Source organism: Cetorhinus maximus, chromosome 1, assembly GCF_964194155.1.
Source record: "Cetorhinus maximus chromosome 1, sCetMax3.hap1.1, whole genome shotgun sequence".
Taxonomy (NCBI): Eukaryota; Metazoa; Chordata; class Chondrichthyes; order Lamniformes; family Cetorhinidae; genus Cetorhinus; species Cetorhinus maximus.
The window spans coordinates 38,875,966-38,888,394 of NC_135879.1; positions in this window are offsets into that span (position 1 = coordinate 38,875,966).

Below are 12,429 nucleotides of genomic sequence, written 5' to 3' on the forward strand. Positions count from 1 at the left end.
AGGGGAGCACTTGGGAAGCCGACCACCACCTGCGATCGGGGCCGGAAGGCAATTTCATGTGGGTGGGCGAATTAAGGCCCACCCAGCATGAAACTTGAGCTTCGGCACTCAGCGCTGTCTGAGCGTGACCTTTGCGCATACACGCGAGTGCCATTTGAAAATCTCCCTAAGGCCTCAGGGAGATGAACAGATTTAAAAAAATAAAGATTTTATAAATTTTATAAAACACGTCCCCTCATGTGACTGTGTCACATGAGCAGGGACATGTTATTAATGAAAAATTAAAGTTTTTATTTTATTCTTATTTGCTTTTGGAATCCTCATCCCGCCTGTGGATGAGGTTTCCAAAAAAGTGCAAAGGCCGCTTGGCCTTTTCGCCTGCCTGCCAATATAAGGTTGGATGGGCAGCGAAAAATTTCTTTTAATTAACTCTTTAATGGCCTTAATAGGCCTTTTAATTGTCGGAAGGCGTGTTGCCGACTTGGGCGCATGCATGCCAACCGAAATATCGCACGAGTGCACAATGACATCGGGATGCATGCTCAATGTCATCGCGTGTCATTTTACGCTCGGTGGGGCCGGGTGCACGCCCGCCAGCTGAGCTAAAACTTTTCCCCCTGGGATCCCTTGATCTTCTGCTTCAACTTCAGCAGACAATTGGTGGAAACCCCAAAGGAATGCTGTAAATGTTGTTTATCCATTTCTCCAGGATTTGCTCCGATCTTCCACTGAAGGTACAACAAGAGAGCGGGGAGAGACCTGCACAAAATGCTAGTGAATATCTTATACATCCAGTTGATCTAGCAGATGGTTTACTTACTTTAACAGTAATATTTAATATCACACTTAAAAGATGGCACCTTCAGCATCTCCCTCAGTACCACACTGAAACATCAGCCTACAGAATATGCTCAAGTTTTAGGAAATAGCTGCAGTAATTATAGTTTTGATAAACGTAGGACTGTAGCTTTAAGAATAATCCTGTGTTGTAAGATCACATGATCTGTGTAAATCAATGAGTTAGCAGCGCAGGGAACCTCTCGGTGAGAGTTTTTCTTTGGTGATAGAGTTAGACGCACACATGTAGCTGTTTCTGCTGCCTTGCAAATAAAGTTAAATGTTTTCACCAGGAAAAGTTACTTGGAAAATCAACTCTATAACAATAGCTTAAGCCTTCTAATTCAGAGGCAGGATTGTTAGGCCTCTTCTTTGCATGTGCAAAGTGCTAACACCTGTTTCAGCCACCGTGAAACAATGCCTCTTGTTTGTGCTTAGCAAGTATAACAGCAGGTGTATTTCCAGTTAGAAATGTGAGCATGATTCCTCCCTGCCATGGTAGATCATTGATACTTTGAGCAATGCTCAATAAATGGACACTGTGCAGATCAATCTCTAGACTGGATGCATCACAACATACTGTTGCCAACTGAGTAATTCAGACAGGATCTTTGTGAACATGAGCAACAGCAGAGGAGGTGAAGAGACATTAAGTTGAGGCCCCATCCACCTTTTCTGGTGGATCATGGCAATACTTTGACACCAGGTAATCTTGTTTAGCCAACAAGTGTAGCCAACTTGTTTAGCCAACAAGTTTAACCAGCGAGAAGGAAAGACTTGCAAAGGAGATAAGTCAGATCCAGTTAACCAAAGATCCATTAGTTTGAGTTCATGTATTATAAATTTGATTATGTGTTTTGAAGAAATTACCAAGCTCAGTGGACACTGTTTACTGTGACTTCCAAAAAGCTTTGGTCAGGGTAGTATGCAAGAGACTCCCCTACAAGGTCAAAGCCTTTGGTTTTAATGGTAATATATTGAGCTGAATTGAGAACTGGCTTGAAGGATGTAGGTAGAAAGTAGTTATAGATGGATATGAATTTGCTTAGAGACCAGTCACCAGTGGTGATCCGTAGGAATTGGTGTTGAAACTGTTGCTCTTAAGTATTCCTATTAATGATCTGGGTGTAGGTGCTGGAGACATATTCTGCAAATTTGCAAGATGTGTATGTATGTTAGGATTATTGATGTTGCTCTCTTGCTTCATAGATCTCTAAAGGTTCATGAACAATACTGTGAAGTGATAACTAAAGCATTCATAGGATTATAAGGTGAGTCTCCAGTCCTTGTACAATCTTGGTTGCATCTCAGTTGGAATACTGCATCCAGGTGTGGTCTCCTCACATGCTGGGTGATATTGAAGCTTTAGAAAAGTTGCAGCAAAGGGCTACTCGATTAAATCCAACTTAAAGCATTTGGTTATCAAGATAGGCTAAACGAGCTGGGACTCTACACTTCAGAGAAATGCAGATTTCTGGGTGGTCTGATTGAGCTTAATAAGAAAGGTATAGAATGTGTTCCAATTAACAGTTTGCCCCACTTAGCAAAGATATGTGAATAGACTGAAGAAGCTGGGGCTATTCTCCTTAGAGGAGGTTGAGAGCAGATTTCAAAGAGGTGCTTAAAACCCTGAGGGATCTTGACAGGATAAATAAAGACAAGCTATTCCCAATGGCAGAAGGGTTGAGAAACAGAGGACACAGATTTAAAATGATTGGCTTTTTTTCCAAAGGTGAAACGATGAAGAATTTATTTTTCTACATAGCGTGCATTTAGGATCTGGGATGCACTAGCTGAAAGTGTGGTAGAGGAGATTCAATAATTGCTTTAAAGGGGGTTGGATAGGCACCTGAGGGGAAAGAATTTGGATGGCTACATGGAGTGGAACAGGAAATGGGGCTAGCTAAATATCTCTTGTAGACAGCTGGCATGGACCCAAGGGGCTGAATGATCTTTATTTTATTCATTCTTTGGATGTGAGCATTGCTGGCAAGGCGAGCATTTGTTAACTATCCCTAATTGCCTTTTAGAAAGTGGTGGTGAGCCATCTTCTTGAACCACTGCAATCTGTGTGGTGTAGTTATATCCACAGTGCTGTTAGGAAGGGACTTCCAGGTTTTTGACCCATTGACAGTGAAGAAACAGCAATAGAGTTTCAAGTAAGGATAGTGTGTGCCTTGGAGGGGAACTTGCAGGTGATGGTGTTCCCATGCATCACCACCTTTGTCCTTTTAGGTAATAGAGGTTGCAGGTTTGGAAGGTGCTGTCAAAGAAGGCTTGGTGAGTTGCTGCAGTGAATCTTGCAGATGGTACACACTGCTGCCACTGTGTGCCGGTAGTGACGGATGGGGTGCCAATCAAGCAGGCTTGCTTTATCTTGGATGGTGTCAAGGTTCTTGAATGTTGTTGGAGCTGCACTCATCCAGGCAAGTGGAGAGTATTCCATCACACTCCTGGCTTGCAACTTGTGATTGTGGACAGGCTTTGGGGAGTCAGGAGGTGAGTTACCCAACACAGACTTCCTGGTTTCTAACCTGATCTTGTAGCCGCAATATTTATATGGTTGGTCAAATTAAGTTTCTGGTCAATAGTACGTACAAGCATATGAACAAGGAGCAGGAGTCGGCCATTTGGCCCCTCAAGCATGTTCTGCCATTTAATAAGTTCATGGTAGATCTGATAGTAACCTGAAATCTGTATCCCACCTACTCCCATTAACCTATCACCCCCTTGCTTCCCAAGAATCAATCCACCTCTGCCTCAAAAATATTCAGACTCTGCTTCCACCACCTTTTCAGGAAGAGAGTTCCAAAGACTCACAACCTTCTGAGAGAAAGAAATTTGCCTTATCTCTGTTTTAAATGGGCAACCCCGTATTTTTTAAACAGTGACTCCTAGTTTTAGATTCTCCCACAAGAAGAATTATCCTTTCCACATCCACCCTGTCAAGACCCCTCAGGATCTTATATCTTTCATTCAAATCACCTCTTACTCTTCTAAACTCCAGCAGATACAAGCCCAGCCTTTCCTCATAAGAAAAACTGCCCATTCCAGGTATTAGTCTGGTAAACCTTCTCTGAATTTCTTCCAATGCATTTACACCCTTCCTTAAATAAGGTGACCAATACTGTACACAGTACTCCTGATGTGGTCTCACTCGGGCTCTGCATAACTGAAGCATAACCTCCCTACTTTTGTATTCAAAACCCCTCGTAATAACATCCTATTAACTTTCCTAATTACTTGCTGTACCTGCAGACTAGCCTTTTGTGATTCATGCACCAAGGCACCCAGATCCCTCTGCATCTTAGAGCTCTGCAATTCCTTACCATTGAGAAAAAATGCTTCTTTTTTTATTCTTCCTGTCAAAATGGACAATTTCACATTTTCCCACAATATTCTCCATTTGCCAGGTCTTTGCCCACCTATCTATATCCTTTTGTAGCCTCCTTATGTCCTCTTCACAACTTACTTTCCTATCTATCTTTGTGTCATCAGCAAATTTGGCAACTATCCCATCCATCACTTCATCCACGTCATTCATATAAATTGTAAACAGTTGATGTCCCAGCGCTGATTCCTGTGGCACACCACTCGTTATAGTTTGCCAACCTGAAAAAGACCCATTTATACCTACTCCCTGCTTCCTGTTAGCCAGCCAATCTTCTATCCATGCCAATATGTTACTCCCTATACCATGAGCTTTTATTTTTCACAATAACCTTTGATGTGGCGCTTTATCAAATGCCTTCTGGAAATCTAAGTACAGTACATTCACCAGTTCCCCTTAATCCACAGCACATGTTACTTCCTCAAAGAACTCCAATAAGTTTGTTAAACATGATTTCCCTTTCACAACACCATGTTGACACTTCCTGATTACCTTGAATTTATCCAAGTGGCCCTGCCATAGCTTCTTTAATGCTAGCTTCTAACATTTTCCCTATGACAAATGTCAAGCTAACTGGCCTGTAGTTTCCTGCTTTCTGTCTCCCTCTCTTTTTGAGTAATGGAGTTACATTTGCTATCTTCAAATCTAATGGGACCTTCCTTGAATCTAGGGAGTTTCACAAAATTAAAACCAATGCATCACCTATCTCACTAGCCACTTCTTTTAAGGCCCTACGATGAAGCCCATCAGGACCTGGGCACTGGTCAGCCTGCAGCTCCAACAGTTTACTCAGTACCGCTTCTCTGGTGATTGTAATTTTCCTGAGTTCCTCCCTCCCTTCCATTTCCTGATTTATAATTGCTTCTAGGATGTTACTTGTATCCTCTATAGTGAAGACTGATGCAAAATACAGTTCAACTCATCTCCCATTTCCTTGTTTTCAATTATCAGTTCTCCAGACTCACTTTCTATAGGACAAACGCTCATTTTGTTAACTCATTTCTTTTTTAAATATTTAAAGAAACTCTTACTATCTGTTTTTATATTTCTGGCTAGCTTTCTCTCATACTTTAACTTTTCACTCCTTATTAATCTTTTAGTCATCCTTTGTTGTTCCTTACATTCTGTCCAATCTTCTGGCCTTCCACTTATCTTTGCACAATTATATACTTTTTCTTTTAAGTTTGATACTATATTTAACCTTTCCAGTTAACCACAGATGGCGTGTCCGTCCCTTGGACTTTTGCTTACTCGTTGGAATGTATCTATTCTGTGTATTCTGAAATATCCCCTTAAATGTTTGCCATTGCATCTCTGTTGACCTATCCCTTAACATAATTTGCTAATTCACTTTAGCCAGCTCTGCTTTCATGCCCTCATAGTTGCCATTATTTAAATTTAAAAACCCCTTATTTAAATTTAATATCCCCTTAAATGTTTGCCATTGCATCTCTGTTGACCTATCCCTTAACATAATTTGCTAATTCACTTTAGCCAGCTCTGCTTTCATGCCCTCATAATTGCCCTTATTTAAATTTAAAAACATATTCTCAGACCCACTCCTTTCTCCCTCAAGCTGAATGTAAAATTCAATCATATTATGGTCGCTGCTATCTTGGGGTGCCTTCACTATGAGGTCATTAATTAATCCCATCTTGTGGCACAATACCAGGTCTAGTATAGCCTGCTCTCTGGTTGGCTCCAGAACATGCTGTTCTAAGAAACTATCGAGGAAACATTCTATGAACTCCTCATCTAGGCTACCTTTGCCCATCTGATTTTTCTAGTCTATATGTAGATTAAAATCTCCTATGATTATCGCTGTGCCTTTCTGACAAGCATCCATTATTTCTCCCTTTATGCTCTATCCTACCATGTGGTTACACTTAGGGGGCCTGTACACGACTTCCACAAGTGACTTCTTGCCTTTACCATTTCTCATCTCTACTCAAACCGTTTCCATATGCTGGTTCCCTGAACTTAGGTCATCGCTCTCTGTGGTGCTAATACCATCATTAACTAACAGAGCCACCCGTCCACCTTTTCCTCACTTTCTGTCCTTCCTAAATGCTCTTACCCTTCAATATTCAAGTCCCAATCCATGTCCTCCTGCAGCCGTGTATCTACAATGGCTATCAAATCGTACTTATATATCTCTATGTACATTCTCAATTCATCTGTTTTGTTTCAAATGCTTTGTGCAATCACTTACAGAGCCTTTAGCTTTATCCTTTTATTCTTTTTACAACCTTTAGTCTCATCTGTTGATTTACTGTTAGGTTTGTCCTCTCTATCCCTTCCTGTCACGGTCTATTTTTCATTTCCTGTAATAATACCTTTCTCTTTTGTCTTGTCTCTACTCTTTGATTTACCGCATCTTCCCAAATTTATACCCTTGTCCCCCACTGCTTAGTTTAAAACCCTCTCTACTTCCCTAGTCAAGTAGCTCACAAGAACATCAGTCCCAACATGGTTCAGGTGTAGACCGTCCCAACAGTACAGTCCTCACTTTCCCCAGTGCAGGTGCCAGTGTTCCACGAACCAGATCCCACTTCTCCCACACCAGTCTTTGAGCCACGCATTCATGTCTCTAATCTTATTTGCCCTATGCCAATTTGCACGTAGCTCAGGTAATAATTCAGAGATTATGACCTTTGAGGTTCTGCTTTTTAATTTTGTGCCAAGCTGCTCATACTGACTATGCAGAACCTTCTTCTTTGTCCTGCCTATGTCACTGGTACCAACATGGTCCATGGCGACTGGGCCCTCCCCCACCCACTGCAAGCTCCTCTTCAGCCCCGAGCAAATGTCTTGAACCCTGGCACCAGGCAGGCAACACAGCCGCCTGGACTCACGCTCTTTGCTGCAGAGAACGGTGTCAATCCCTCTGACTATTCTGTCCCCTATTACCACTACACTCCTTGCAACTCCCCCCACTTGAATAGTTTCCAGTACCACGGTGCCCTGGCCAGTTAGTTGATCCATCCTGTAGCCCCTACTCTCATCCAAACAAGCTGAAAAAAGGTCAAACCTGTTGGACAATTGCAAGGGCTGAGGCCCCTGCACCCCTGCCCTCTGGGTCCCCTTACCTGCCTCACTTGCAGTCACACACTCCTGTCCCTGACCAAATCAGAAGACTCTATCCTAAGAGATGTGACCTCCTCCTGAAAAAAAGTGTCCAGGTAATTTCCCCCTCCCTGATAAGCCACAGTTTCTGCAGCTCGGCTTCCAGCTCCCACATCCTGCGATCGCAGCACACCACCTGCTCTGCCATCTCCAATAAGTGTTAATTAATGGATAATTGCTAATTAATTAATTATAATTAATAAAGCCTACACTTCCCAATTGGTTTTGGCACTGCCAGTAAACTTTACAGTACTGATAAAACAAATAATACCAGTTACTGGTTTACCTGCTCCTTCTGCTGCACCAAAGTGGAAATCAAATACAGGAGGCTGAAAAAGAGTAGAAGATAAAAAGCATCTCCTCCCCGTCCTTCATCAAACCCCCCCCCATTCAGCACACTTTACTTCTTGCAGTAAACCTTACCTAAAGCAGCACTTTCCCCCTATTCACCAAATTTCCACTTTGAACAAAATTCCCAAATATACTCACTCAGTTTCTGTCTCACTCAGGCTGAAGTCCCCCCTCATTGACCATGTGCCTCTTACTGACTGTGCACTTTAAATGTCCCTTTCTTGTTTGGAGCAGTGATGAATAACACCAAGGATGTTGATGGTGATGTTAATAGCAATGGTAATATCATTAAATGTCAAGGGGAGATGGTTAGATTCTCTCTTGTTGGATATGGTCATTACCTGGCACTTGTGTGGTGCTAATGTTATTTGCCTTCTTATCAGTCCATGTTTGAATGTTGTCCAGATCTTGATGCATGCAATGACTGACTGATTCAGTATCTGTGGAATTGCAGATCATACTGAACACTACAATCATCAGCGAACATCACCACCTCAGACCCTATAATCTTTAGAATGATCTACCTAAACAGAGTTGGTGTATTTGGTGACCGCTTTGGTGCCTTCGGAGACAGCGTGGTTGGCCAGTTCCCCTGGCAGCATGAGGTGGGCGGTGCTCTGGATCTCCCTGACCGAGATGGTGTGGCGCTTGTTGTAATGAATGAGTTGCGGAGCCTTGGAGGGGATGTGCTCGAAAATGTCGATAATGAAGGAATTCATAACACCCATGGCTTTTGACAAGATCCCTGTTGGAAGGGTGGACCTGGGTCAGCACTTGCGAGATTTTCTCCGCTGCTTGGGTGGCTTCTTGGTGACTTTAGTCAGCGACTGTTTCGACACCTTGCGGGACGCACCTCCTTTGCCGCAGCCGCCACCTCAGGCATTCCACTCGACTTGGACCAACTTCAGACCTTATGATGGACGGAAGGTCATTGATGAAACAGCTGAAGATGGTTGAGTCCAGATTTCTTACACTTCTAATCTATTACCTAGCAGCCATGGGATTTTCAGCTTCCCTGGCTTCTCAGAGGCCTAGCAATTGTTTTCTGGCCAGTACACTGAGAGGAAAGCAGACAACTAGCTTCTTCAATGCAGAATTGCAGCCCATTTAGTGGTTCAGGTTGCTATTGACAAGAATTATTTTATTATCCATTTTATAGCTGGCTCATTACACATGGCTTTGCAATTATGGTTTGGATTCTACCAATTTGGAAAATCCCAGTCATTTTCCAAACATGTTTAAACTCATTAAAGTAACAGTAAATTTACAGGGTATGACACCATCAACAGCATTAAATACCACTCATTTTCTGAAAATTTCCTTTCCAATCTAGTAATTTTCATTTCTACTGTCAGTGGGTTTTTTTGTCAAGTTAAAATCTGCCCTTGATCAATCAAACATTTGCAGTTCACATTAACCTGGATTCTTCTTGCTTGTTTCTGCCTCATAAGCTTTGAAATTAAATTTCTTAGGATAGCATCCCTGCTCATCTATAACACTTGTATTATACAAGTGTAATATACTTATTATTACACTTAATAATAAGTGTATTATTTACATAATAATATGTAAAATGGAGCATGCAGACTAGAAGAAGAGGGTTGAGATTGTGTTAACATACTTTTAGTTGAATGAGACTTTGTTACAGAAAGCACTTGCCAAAAGTAGACAGGAGCTTTATGATAATGACGTCTTATAATGACTTCCCAGTTTGGATGCTGGGGATATTAATTTTTCCCATGAAACAATGACTGTCTATAGTTGCTGCATGATGTGTTGGAAGTCTTTGGGCAGAATTCTCCCATTGCTCTGTCAGCAGGTTCAAGGGTGGGCTGCCATGCCCCCACCCTGCGGGGGGGTGTTGGGGGGAGAATTCGGAGTAAGGTCCAAAAATCAGTTTCGCGCTGGCATGAAATGATAGACATCTTCCAGTAGCACCCACCAATAGCGGTTGTGCTTCCTGCCAGAGGTCGGCATTTAACCAATTTGCATCCCGCTAATGGATTGCAGATGGAGGCCCAACTGGAATCTTCACTCCCCACATAATATAAAAGCAAAATACAGCAGATGCTGGAAATCTGAAGCAAAAACAGAAAATGCTGGAAAATCTCAGCAAGTCTAACAGCATCTGTGGAGAGAAAAAAACCGTTAAAGTTTTAAGTCTGTATGACACTTCTTCAGAACTGAAGAAGAGTCATATGGACTCAAAACATTAACTGTTTTTTTCTCTCCACAGATGCCGTTAGACCTGCTGAGTTTTTCCAGCATTTTCTGTCTTCACCCCCCATGCCTGATTCTCCATGAGGCAAACGGGAAAACACGGCGGTCCAGAACATGTCTGGACCAACATGCCGTGCAAAAGTCAGGACTTACCTTAAGATAGCTTTGGGCAGCTCACAGGCATCCAAGGAGAAGATGGAGGCCTCCAGCTACCGGACCCTGGAGCACCATGCGCAGCACAGGGTGGGCGGAGCTTCATCCATGTGGGTCCTCCGTGAACCAGCTTTCAGAAGGTGGGAGTTCTCCACGCAGCAACCTTGCTCAACCTTTGGACCTTCTTCCAGGAACCTCGTTCAACCTTCGGACCTTCTTCCAGCGACTTCGCCATGGGTTCAGATCGTCGGAACGTCGAGCTACAGGTGGAAGCCAGCAGGAGGTACTGTTGGGTAGCGAGGTTCTGTTTGGGGGAGGAGGTTAAAGAAGGTTAGGAGCGGACTGAAGAGGTGGTGGGCAGGGCGGTGGAGTCCTAGAAGGGGGCATGAGAGATTGTGGGTGCTGGAAAGGGTATTAAAGGCGTGTAGCAAGGCATAGTTGGAATGGAGGGGAAGGGTGGGAAGAGCTGCATTGGGTGCCGGGTGGGGTGGTTATGTGCAGGTATGAAGGGGCGTAGCAGGGTGTTCAAGTCTGAGGGGACATGGGAGGGTGTCCAGATTTGAAGGGGCTCAAAGGGAGGGGTCCATGGAGTCATTTGTTGACTCCTGGGGAGTGAACTCAGGATAGGCATGGTATGACGGAATGGTGAGAGTTGCGGGGACAGAGGGAGGTTGGGCCACTGAGCGTCGTTGATGGGGACGTGGATGTATACATGATCTCATTAGGACGGGGGTGGTGTGGGCAAGAGGAAGGTGGGCAGGTCAATGGTTACGGGGGTTGGGTTCTCGGGGAAGAAGGGATCGTGAAGGTTGGCTTACACATTGTCAAAGGAAAAGAGAGAGGGTTGGAGGGTAATGGTGGAGAGGTCGAATGTAATGCTGGGGGGTGTCAATGGTAATGGGTGAAAAGGCGTGTTTGACTGGGGGAGGGGTCACCAGGCCAAAGCTCATAAAGAATGTGACTACCACCATTGCTGGTCTGGTCAAAATTAAGCAGAGCCTCGTGTTGGAGATCCAGAGATACTCCATGGGAATAGGGCCAATGGGCGGGTGGAGATACAGGTCATTTCATTTGGAGAACTGAAAGGGAACCCCAGCAGGCAGTTGTGACAATGCTAGGGACCTGGGACATGAGACTTTGATGGATGAAGGTTCAGCATGCGCAGGAGAGTGTTTGCACATAGCATGCAAAGGCGCTGCCACATACACTTGACTCCCTGCAGATTCATGCAGGGGTGTCAGGTGTCTGCAGGAGGCAAGGGGTTAGGGTTCGGCTGAGTTTGCTAAGCATTAAGGACCATGCAGAAACAGGACAATAAGCATTATTGAAGTGAAAATGATTGTATTTATATATGTTCTAAATGTAACAATCAATTCTTTGCCCGTGCAACCAGTTGTGATCAATATTTCTTGTTTTTCCTCAGCCTATACTTCTTCTAGGTGCTCCCCTGACATCCGGAGCACGGATGGAGACAGCCTGCTGACTAGTTAGCCTCGTTGCCTTGGATGACTTTGGCAGCCGTCCTCTGGAGAACTGAGGCCTGGAGAGCCCCTGCTTCTTTTGGCTGTCTGCCTGTGGGCCAGCTGCTCCCCTTGCGGTGACAGAGGATGAAGTTGAAAGGGTGACAGGCAGCGAGGATTCGGAAGATCTGGGCAACTTATCAAATTCCTGAGTGGGTGACCCAGGGGTGTCCAGCTGCCATTCCTCCTCCTTTGGGGTGCCTGAAGGTCCCAGCCTGACTCCTTGAGGGGAAGGGGCACCTGGAGGAGGTCAAGGTGTCCTGTTCCCCTATTACTTAGCCACTGCAGAAGCTCCCTTATGGCAACTGCGATGGAGTGCAGATCTGTGCGCATCTCTGGCAGAATCTGCTGGACTAGGATCTCCGTGAAGTCCGCCAACCTCCTCATGGAGACCTTGATGTGCACACAGGTCAGTACCACTTCATCAGCCAACAGGCGGACGGACATGACACCCTGTTGAGGGCCTCCAACACTTCTGCTTGCTGTTGCCCAACCTCTTGCTGATTCTCCATCATCAGTTGGAAGGCCGATTCCAGAGGCCCATCATCGGACTCAGACCTCGCAGATGCCTCTTCCCCAGCACTCCTCTGAGTCCAGTGAGCTCAGCTGACCCTGCATCCTCCTGCTCTGCACACATGTCTGTGCAGTGACCACCAGAGTGTGAGACCCTTCCTGCGCTGGAGTTCATACCCATGTGCATCTCTGGATGGTGGAGGGTGCAGGTATTTGCTGTGACACCTGCATAGGTGCACATCTCTCCTCTTGTCGACTCTCCTGGCTCCTCTCCGGACTATGGTTTCTGCTGAGGCCTGACAGGGATTCCTCTGGCTT